This window comes from Elephas maximus, chromosome 2 (genome assembly GCF_024166365.1).
Source record: "Elephas maximus indicus isolate mEleMax1 chromosome 2, mEleMax1 primary haplotype, whole genome shotgun sequence".
Lineage (NCBI taxonomy): Eukaryota > Metazoa > Chordata > Mammalia > Proboscidea > Elephantidae > Elephas > Elephas maximus.
In genome coordinates this window covers 177,910,534-177,922,029 of record NC_064820.1, presented here as the reverse complement: position 1 = coordinate 177,922,029, position 11,496 = coordinate 177,910,534, and positions in this window count along the sequence as shown.

Here is an 11,496-nt window from a genome sequence, read left to right as displayed (position 1 = left end):
TTGCAGGATATGTTATTCTTGGTTGGCAATTTTTTTCTTTCAAGGTTTTATATATGCCATCCCATTGCCTTCTTGCCTCCATGGTTTCTGCTGAGCAATCAGAGCTTAGTCTTACGGTTTCTCCTCTGTATGTGACTTTTTGTTTTTCTCGAGCTGCTCTCAGAATTCTTTTTGAGAAAGAATTATGATATGCCTTGGTGATTTTCTTTTGGGGTCTATCCTATATGGGGTCGTTTGAGCTTCTTGAATGGTCAGCTTTTCATCTTTCATGATATTAGGGAAGTTTCTGTCAGCAATTCTTCAATGATCCTCTCTGTGTTTTCTGTTTTCTCCCCCTGTTCTGGAACTTTGATCACTCACAGATTTTTGCTTTTGATTGTATCCCACATCATTATCAGGGTTTCTTCATTTTTCTACTTCCTTTTCTCTGATTTTCTACTCCTCTATTATATATAAAAAAAAATGGACTACATTTAATTCAGCCTTATTTTGCATTCTTTAGTTCTGTGTTTCCCTGTTTCTATACTAAGAATTTCTTGAAGTGGAGACCAAACATTGCACCTCTCTCTTTCTTCTTCCCCCATCTTGCCTTCAAAGCCCTGTTCATAATAAATATTTCATGAGGTATTTGGTGACAAAGAAAATAGATGAATGAAGTTAGATTTCCAATCTCACTTTTTTTTAATCAAGTCTGGCCCAGTGCAAAACAAGGAAGAAAGGTAAGTTTTAATCAAGTATAATCATAGCTACCTCTTTACTACTCTTTCTTTCTACTTTTGCCTCTCGTATTGCTGCCTTCCTTCACTGAAGTCATAGCATATGTTTCAAACCATCTATCAAAACTGCCTTGTCTTGCTTCACGTTTATGAATAAATTATATTTCTAGATTTTTGAGGTAAAAACTTGGTTTTTTGGTAAAGTCGTCCATGATTTAATGGTTAGGTATGTGCTGGTTCAAAGTGTATTTTATAGGAGGTTCCTGGGGCCATAATGCTTTTATGCAGAGGATGATATGTCCAATTCTAGACTGTTTAATAAGCCAAAGGAAAGATAATTTGGGATGGAGGAGCTTTCTAGTGTCCTTCAAATGACTCGGCCTGCAACCCGCTTTAAGATCTAGTTAGGAACAGCCATCCACACAATGAATATGAAAAACTGAGAATAAAGAAAGCATCAGTCATTCAATTTTCAAAAAGTCAAGTAGAGGCAGCTGTTGCCAAAAGCCTCAGAAATAAATTGCTGCTTGAGATGAGCCTTGTATTTTATATGTTTAAGGACATTAATCTTAGGAATATGAGCAAGAAATCAGTGAAGCAGGTATTCCCTTAGTCTTTGAAATGGTGCCTTCCTCCACTTGATTTTCCTGGGTGTTATTTTGCTGGAAGCTGTCAGAATGCCAACAGGTAAATGATCATTACAAGTTAAATAGGTAATTTTGGCTAAAGAGAAAATGCAAATTGGGAGATAACTGGGAAAGAAAATCTGCTATCAGCCAGAATAACTGTGGAGGACGTGGTTGTAGGTGGGAGCAACTGAAGAAAGACAGCTTAACATCTTTAGCCCATCTTTGATTTCTGGAGGAAGACGAGTTCTTAACTAAGCACAATGCATGGTGAAAAAAACCAGAGGTCATTGAGTAGGAATATCTGTTCTGGCACTAATAAGATGTATTAGAGGGAACCAGGCACTTTATTTTGGGGGCCCAAATTGTCCCATATTAAAAATGAAAGTGTTAGATCAAATGGTGTCCAAAGTCCCTTTCCACCTCTAATGCTCTAGGAGTTCAGAAAACTACTTGGGATACTTTGGACCTATCAGCCTTCTGATTAAAATTTTCACTCATACTCACTTTCCCGCTGTGCAATCTCAGGACACTTAGCAGTAGATTAGGCAAAGAGTTCAGTTTCTGGATCTTTGGATATGAAAAATGTGGCATCACTTTCTCATTATTGATTCCAATTGTTATCTTTTGGTTTATGATGCATAAAATATATTGTGAAAAATAGACTCCAACCTGTACTGCTGAACCAGTGGACTCTGTATCTCATCTTCAGGTACAGTTTTCTAAAAAGATTTGTCTACGGATAGACCATCAACCACGGAAGTCAGCCACAATGATGTGATGAGCTTTGATCTTTCAAGCAGGGACAAATTTCTAGTTGAGAGGGAGTCTATCACGGCTCTGACCTTTGGAAGTTGTGCAGATAAAACACAGCTTGGAAAAGCCTTAAAACTGGCATGTGTTGGGGGCATGGTCAGCCTTTACACCTCCCGTTCAGGCTGCCTAAGTAAAGGTGTTAGGCCCAGAACATTCTCTGAGAAGAAGGCTGGGAATTCAGTCACCTTCTCTCTCCCAGTTCCTTCTCCTTATTAGAGAAGTCGTCCCCCTGCTCTGGGCACACAGTAAAATCTTCTGTCTTGCACATGCATGGGCACCATATGGTACATAGCCAACACTACTTCTATATCTGTTCCCAGTAGGGAGGGAACAGGGTCTCTTATACTATAGCACAAGACCAAGGATGTGCCATATTGTAAGAGCCGGCCTCAAGGGGTGGTCTGCAGGGGAAACAGACTTTGCAAAGCCAAACGTGAGTGCCCTTATGTGGTCCACTACCTCACTACAGTTTGCTAAGTCATCCTTATGTTAGTCCCAGACAAGTAGCCAGTATTGCCCACTACCCCTATAAAACCTCTGCCCTCACACTGTGGAGTGTGAAGATCTGCTTTGGTCCCGTGGCCACCAGGGACTGCCTCGTATGTGAGTCTCCCTAATAAACTCCTTTGCCATAACACTGAATTTGCTCATCTCTTTCTTCGGTCTCGGGTATCCTCCACTTTTGGGAACAAATTTCAAGTTACTGGTCCATGTCTGGACAGCATGAGACTGCCTTTGTCCCATTTGTTCATTCATTCATTTGACCAACATCTACTGAGTGCCTAAAATGTGCCAGACACAGTCCCAGGCACTGGGGAAGAAGTAATAGGTAAGACAAACCTGGTCCTTTTCCCCATGAAGCTTACTGTTTAAAGGATGCCATGAGAGTTTGTGTGCAAGTGGTTTATGATATGTTCTAACCCAAAGGTTGGAATTTCAAACTCACCCAGATGCTCTACCAAAGAAAAGGCCTAGAAAGCAACTTCTGTAAAGATTATAGCCAATAAAACTCTATGGAACGTTTCTACTCTGGAACACGTGGAGTTGCCCTCAGTTGGGGGCCAACTCTATGGCAGCTAACAACAACAATAACATGAGAGTTTCATGGGAGACAGAGCCCCGACTTGGATGTCAGGGAAACCCTCTCTCAATAATAGCACGTGAAGATTGAAAGATAGCTCTTAGACCCCTCCTAAGCCTTCCAGTTCTTTTATACATTCCTTATATGAGAGGTTTCCATTTCTGCCCCTGAATGCAGCAGTTCATCAGAGTCTCCCTTAAGTGGAACCATCAAGAGTGAACCCCAGATGCATCTAATCTAATCACTTCTCAGGACCTGTTCATTACCAGAACCAACAGAGGAAGAAATAAGAATTGGGTTGAACTCCAGATCTCAATCCTCATTCTTTGTTACCAAGATATTCATTTCTACATTTTGGGCTTTTCTGAGAATATTTGAACAACTTCACTTTAGAAACAGAACAGGATCTGCAGAGTCCCTGTCTATCTCAATTATTCCAAAAGCCTGATTCCTCCTTCTTAAGGAAACCCATTTACCATAACTTTTTTGCCAAGACATTATTGGATTTAGAGGGACTCCTGCAGCACGGGAAATTAAGTTGACCTGATTCATTCATTGGTTGTTTTCAACAAATTACCAAAAGCCTTCTATGAGTCAGGAATTGTGCTGGGCCCTGGGGGAACGGGGTGAACTCACTTGGTCCCTATTCTTATAAACCTTATCCTTATAGAGCTTTCAATTAGTGGGGGAGGCAGACCTTGAACAATGACACAGAGTTTTAAGAATATCACATTCAGACTCCTCCCAGAATATCATCAAGCTCTGTATTGGTCCTCAAACTTCAGTGTGCATAAGAATAATCTGGAGGGATTGTTAAAATGCAGATCCCAGGTGCCATCCTCAGAGAGCTCAGTAGGTGTAGGATAGAGCCAGGAGCCTGAAATTTTTCACAAGTTCTCCAAAATCTTGACATAGGTGGTCTCCATACCACCCTCTGGAAACACTGCTTTATTAAAAGGCTATCATTCTTTGCTGATGGATTTTTATGCAGCCTCATAAATCGAAGTGGGCCAGATTATATTTCCTTCCATTTTAATAAAGAAGTTACTCAAAATTAAATTTCTGTGCCTCACTCCCTTCCTCTGGTATTTAACAGACCTCCAGGGATCTGTTTTAATTAAGTATTTCATGGAGAGAACACCTGTTCAGAATGCCGGGGCTTTATTTGAAAAACAATGATTAAAAACCAAAATCTCACTATTCCTGGAAGGGGAAGAGCATTTATTTGTTTGAAGGCACAGATAATAATTGTCAAATAGGAAGTGGAGTGAGAATGTATATGACACTGTGTCTTAGTCAAGGTTCTCTAGAGAAACAGAGCCAGTGAGACAGGTAGATGATTGAGGACAGATAGATGATTGAGGACAGATAGATGATAGAGAGAATTATTTTAAAGGATTGGCTCACTTGATTGTGGGGGCTATCAAGTACAAAATCTGTGGGTCAGGTGATAGGCTAAAGATTCCTGCAGGCTTGTGTCCCAAAATCTGTAGGTCAGGTGATGGTAAGAGCGAAGGGCAAAATATCTCTTTATAGTCTAGAAGCAGAATATACCCTGGGGAAAACTCCTTTTTTGCTCCTAAGGCCTTCAGCTGATTGGATGAGGCCCACCCACATTTTGGAGAGTAATCTGCTTTACTTTTACTTGAGGTCAACTGATTTAATCACATGTAACTACTTCATAACAGGATCTAGACTAATGTTTGACTAAAGAACTGGGCACCATAGCCTAGCCAAGTTAACACGTAAAAATTAACCATCACAGACTGCATGTAGATTTAATCTCCATTGGATAATATTGATACAAGTGGGGAAAGCAAACAGGTCTCATCTCATGGAACTACTCTGGACACTGATGGTGGCTGAATGGAGCTAAGTAATAAGAATAATCTTAAAATGGCTTCTGGGCTCAGTGTAGAATGTGTGATGCGATGGGATAAGTGCTTGACAGGCTTCAGTTCCTGCTGCTTCAAGATAAGGATGCAAGTGACAGGTCCCAGGAAAAGTAGAGCCAGTTTTAGATAAACCCAATCCACCTGAGGCCTCTGAGAAACTTGAAACAATCTGCAACCACAGAAAGCTAGACAATGTCAACAAGGGCTGCCCTTTCTCCACCTTCTCCACCAGCACAGTCACATACTCTCTTAATGGACTCCTCATGGTGTAAAGTTTGTGCTCCCTCCCCATAATATCAAAAAGAAAGCAAGAAAGTAAAATTTATACTGTATATCTTGACAAGACATTAGCACAATCTATTCTAGTACTAGTTATCATTTTCCATCAAGTTAATTATGACTCATGGTGACTCCATGTGTGCCAGAGTACACCTGTGCTCCACGGGGTTTTCAATGGATGATTTTTCAGAAGTAAATCACAAGTCTTTCTTCCAAGGAGTCTTTCTGTGGACTCCAACCTCCAATCTTTTGGTTAGCAGCCAAGGGTATTAACCATTTACACCACCCAGGAACTCTAGCACAATGTATAACAGGAAAAAAGACAAAATGAAAACCACTCAAATCTTTAATAAAAATTAACTGGAAACCACGCTACATTTCAAATGGATAGAAGCTCTTTGACTCTGGCTAGGAGGGAAAAAAAAGTATCAGAGAGACAAAGTAATTGGGTTTCTGTCAAATCAGAGTGCCCTATGTTTCAAAACTATACTATGAAAGTTGAAAAATCGGTGTTAGGTGTACAATCTAAAAAGAAATCCTGAGTAGCATCCACAGTGACTTTTGGTTCATGGTCTTTTATTAATATAGCCATGTACAGGTCTTCACAATTAGGCCATCCATCAAGTCAAAGAGTGGTGGCCGCTTGTGCTATTATTCCTTCTGTTAGCACTCACTCACAAGTATTTTATGGGCCACTTCCTATGTGCAGAGTACAGGGTGAGACTCTAGCAGAGGGCACAAAATTGAATCACAGGAGGGCACCTTCTCCATTTGGGGAAACAAGATACATGTCATCCCACTATATATGTGTAACCAACTGTCCACATTCTTACTGGCAGCTCCCATAGTAAAGGGGTGCTCAGAGGTGGGAGCAACCAGAGACAGCTTCTTGCAGGAAGCAGAAGCAAGTCTTGCAATGAGTCATAGGGTTAGGATAGTCATTTTTGGTTGAAGACAAAGCAGGATTTGGTTCTAAGCAATAAGTCCAAAGGCCCAGATTCCGAATTGAGTGATCTTTCCCTGATAAAAGCAAGCGGAATGATAGAAAATAAGGTATGTCCCTAGTTATCAAATAAATGCAGAGTAAAAATAGGACAGTATCTCCCATTGGTCAAATTGAATATATGTAATATCAGAGTCAGCAGATCATACCCAGGGACCGTGCATAATTTCCTACAACTTTCTTGAGGGACAACTGGCAATGTGTATCAATGGCCTTAAAATTTGTCATACTCTTTGAGGTAGCAATGCCACTTCTAGGAATTTATCCTAAGGAAATTATATGGATATTGTTAAATATAAATAACTTCATTGCAGAATATTTATAAAAATGAAAAAAAAAATACACAAAAACCTGTATGTTCAATAGTAGGTAATTAGTTAAATTGTGACACATGTCAAAAGAAAAATATAATGGAGAGAATATTTAAAACTTGGAAAACATTCAGAAGAACTGATGAAGACTATGATCCAGTTTGGAAATCATTTACAAATCTAGAAACATATTCTCCAAAATGTCAGTTAACAATGGTCTCTATGGATTATAAAACTAAGGATGATTTTTATTTGCCTCTTTTTATTTATCTCCAAATTTTCTATAATGAATATGTATTACTTCAGAAACGAGAAAACCAAGAAAAGTACTCTTTCAAAAACTAAGAAAATACCTTCTTTACAGAAATGAAAAAAACAAATCCTCAACTTTATATGGAATGGCAAGAGGCCCCGAAGAACTAAAGCAATGTTGAAAAAGAAGAAAAAGTAGGAGGACTCATACTTCCTGGTTTTAGAATATATTATACAACTTTGTTAATCTAAACAATGGTATAACAATAGACATACATGTAGTCCCTGACTTACAACAGGGTTTCATTCCATCGACTCTATCATCATGAGTCAGTTCTGATAAGTCAAATGCCTCATTTTTTTTCTTTTTAGTTTTCATTATTATTGCCTTTTATTATCAGTATCTTTAAATATCCAACCTTTATTTGTCTTTGGTGGTTGGAATGAGAATGATACCATCAGCAAATTATGCTTTGCAATGTTGTATGTGGTACATATTATTATTAAAGATAAGATGTAAAAAAAAAAAAACACTGATGTGGTTCATTGTAACTGGAATGTGTCATAAGTCGGGAACTACCTGTATAGACCAATGAAATAGAATTGAGGGTTCAGAAATGAACTCATACATCTGTGCTCAGCTGATTTTTGACAAGGGTGCTAAATTCATTCAATAGGGAAGAAAGAGCCTCTTCAATAAATGGTGTTGGAAAAAACTGGATTTCCACATGCAGAAAAATGAAACAGGATCCATGCCTCACACCATACACAAAAACAAACTCAAAATGGACTAAGGACATAAATATGCAAACTAAAACCATAAAATTCTTAGAAAATGCAGGGGCACTGCTGTCAGCCATAGCTTTTAATAATAGATTATTTAACACAATAAAAAAAAAAAAAAACAGTGAAAGATAAAATAAATAAATGGGACCTTATAAAAGTTAAAAACTTTTGTTCATCAAAATACTTTGCCAAAAAAGTGAAAAGACAAGCTACCAACTGGGAGAATATCTTCAGAAACTATATATCTGATAAGGATCTAATAACCGAAAAATATCTAAAACTTCTACAGCTTAACAACAAAAAGACCAAAAAAAAAATCATAAAATTGGCAAAGGATTTGGATAGATATTTCATAAAAGAGGACATTCAAATGGACCCCAAACACATGAAAAGACGTTCAATGTCATTAGCCATCAGACTGAAGAATATCAAAACACAATGAGATACCATCCTACAAATTCTTATCCATTGTTGGTAAGAATGCAAAATAGTACAGCCATTGTGGAAAACAGTGTGGCAGTTCCTCAAAAAACTTAAAATAGAACTTCCATAAAACAAAAAAAAGAAGAAGAAGAAGAGAGAGAGATCACAATAGAGGGTCCTGGACAGAGCTGGAGAAAAATGTAGAACAGAATTCTAACTCACAAAAAAAGACCAGACTTACTGGCCTGACAGAGGCTGGAGAAAATATGGCTCCCAGGCATCATTTTGGCTCAGTAATGAAGTCACTCTTGAGGTCTAGCCTTCAGCCAAAGATTAGACAGGCCCATAAAACAGAATGAGATTAAAGGAGGACATCAGCCCAGGGGCAAGGACTAGAAGGCAGGAGGAGACAGGAAAGCTGGTAATACGGAACCCAAGGTCAGGAAGGGAGAGTGTTGATTTTTTGTGGGGTTGTTAACCAATGTCATAAAACAATATGTGTACTGTTTAATGAGAAACTCGTTTTCTCTGCAAACCTTAATCTAACATACAATTTAAAAAAAAAGAAAGAAAGAAAATAGAAATAATAAAAACAAACAAATAAAAACAAACTCATTGCCTGAGTGAATTCTGACTCATAACGACCCTATATGACAGGGTAGAACTGCTCCATAGGATTTCCAAGGAGCAGCTAGTGGATTCAAGCTGCAAACCTTTCTGTCAGCAGCCTAATGCTTAACCACTTTGCCACCATATGACTCAGCAATTCCACTCCTAGTATAAATCCAAAAGAACTTAAAAACAGAGACTTGTACACCAATGCTCACTGCAGCACTATTCACAATAGCCAAAAGGTGGAAACACCCTAAATGCCCATCAACATGGATAAACGTGTTGGTATGTATTTACAATGGAATACCACTCAACCAGTAATGAAACAAAGTCTTGATACATGCTACAATATGGAAGAAGCTTGAAGACATTATGCAAGTGAAATAAGTCAATCACAAAAGGACAAATGTTGTATACCCTCATTTATATAAAAAGACAAGAAAAGGCAAATGTATAGAGACCAAAGTTTATTAGTGGTTACCTGGGATGGGAAGGAGGGGCAAAAGGGTCAGGAGTTAAAGGTGATGGAAAAATCGCATTGATTAAAGGTAGCGTTGCAGAGCCAATTACTGTAATTTCTGTCAACAAGTTGTACACCTGTAAAAAGTAGAATTGGTAAAAGTTGTGTGATATATTTACAACAATGAAAAAAAAAACAGAGTAGCTGCTGAGGCTGCTTATGTACAACCAAAAACCTCATGGGATTTGGTTCCTTGGGTTGGAGGTTTAGGGTCATGGTTTCATGGGACATCCCAGCTAACTGGCCTAATAATGTGTTTAGTGCTTCTGTTCTACCTCCTAGTTTGTTGAGTAGTGCCTGGTGCCTTTAAAGCTTTCAAGCAGCCACACAAGTCACAGCAATTGGTCTCTATTTGCCTGGAGTAACAGAGAAAGAGGGAGAGTCAGAATAGGAAGAGGATATGGAATATGCGGCTAATTGCTTCCATGAACAACTGCCTCCTTTAACAGGAGACAAGAACTGGATGGTACTCAGCTACCATTACTGAACATTTTGGTCAAAGATTCTGTAGAAGAATCCTGATCAAAAGGCAAAAAATGGAGAACAGAATTTCAAATTCTCAAGGAATCCAGACCTTTGGAACCATGGAGGCTGAAGAACCCCTGAAACTTTTGCCTGAGGTAATCTTTAAACCTTAAAGCAAAAATATCCCCTGGAGTGTTCTTAAAGCCAAAAAATAGTTCTGCTTAGCTAGTAAAAAATGTGTGTCTTGAGCATTATACTCTCTTAAGAACTACCTATATGGGATAAAAGTGACAACAGAAACTCAAAAGATTATATAGGGACCTCAAAGGGCAGTGAGTTTATGTTAATGGGGGAGGAACAACTCAGAAAATGAGGCTGAGAATGATTATACAACTTAAAGACTATAACCAATGTCCATTGAATAGTACATGTAGTAACGGTTCCATGGGTGTATGTTTTGCTGTGGTCAACGCAACAAGAAATTTTTTTTTATCATCAAAAACTAAGGAAATGTTGGGAAAACTAGGTTTCCACATGCAAAATAATGAATCAGGATCTGCACCTCACACCATACACAAAAACCATTTTAAAACGATTGATGACTGAAATGTGAAGACTAAAACCATAAAATTCTTAGCAGAAAATGTAGAGGCGAGGCAGTGGAACCTAAGACATATTATCAGATATGATAACTAAAACTCAAGCAGCAAAAGACGAAATAGATAAATGGAACCTCATAAAAATTAAATAGTTTCATACATCAAACGATTTTATCAACAAAATAAAAAGATCCTACAGATTGGGAGAAAAATTTTGGAAGCCATATATCAGATAAAGGCCTAATATACAAAATATATATATAACCTCATAACTAAAGGACAAAAGCAAACAAACGAACAATAAAACCTGGACAAAACCTTGGACAGTTCCCCAAAGAGTATATTCAAATGATCAAGAAGCGCACGAAAAGATGTTCAACATCCTTGCCATTGTTGTTGTGTGCCATCATCACAATCGTTTTTATGCTGGAGCTCATTGTTGTAGCCACTGTGTCAATCCATCTCGTTATCTTCCTTTTTTATGCTGATCCTCGCCTTAACATGTCCAAAGTATGTGAGATGAAGTCTCTCTATCCTTGCTTCTAAGGAGCATTCTGGCTGTACTTCTTCCGAAATAGATCTGTGTGTTCTTCTGGAAGTCCATGGTATATTCAATGTTTTTTGCCAATGCCATAATTCATATCAATTAATTTTTCTTTGGTCTTCCTCATTCATTGTTCAGCTTTCACATGCATATGAGGTGATTGAAAAATACCATGGCTTAGGTCAGGCACACCTTAGTTCTCAAGTGACATCTTTGTTTTTTAACACATTAAAGAGGTCTTTCACAGCAAATTTCCTCAATGCAATACGTCGTTTGATTTCGTGACTGCTCCTTCTATGGATGTTGATTATGGGTTTAAGTAAAATGAAATCTTTGACAACTTCAGTATTTTCTCCATTTATCATGAAAATCCAGTTATAAGGATTTTCATTTTCTTTATGTTGAGGTATAATTCGTACTGAAGGCTGTAGTTTTTTTATCTTCATCAGTAAGTGCTTCAAGTCCTCTTCACTTTCAGCAAGCTGCGTTATGTCACCTGCATTATGCAGGTTCTTAACAAATCTTCCTTCAATCCTGATGCCCCTTACTTTTTCATATAGCCCAGCTT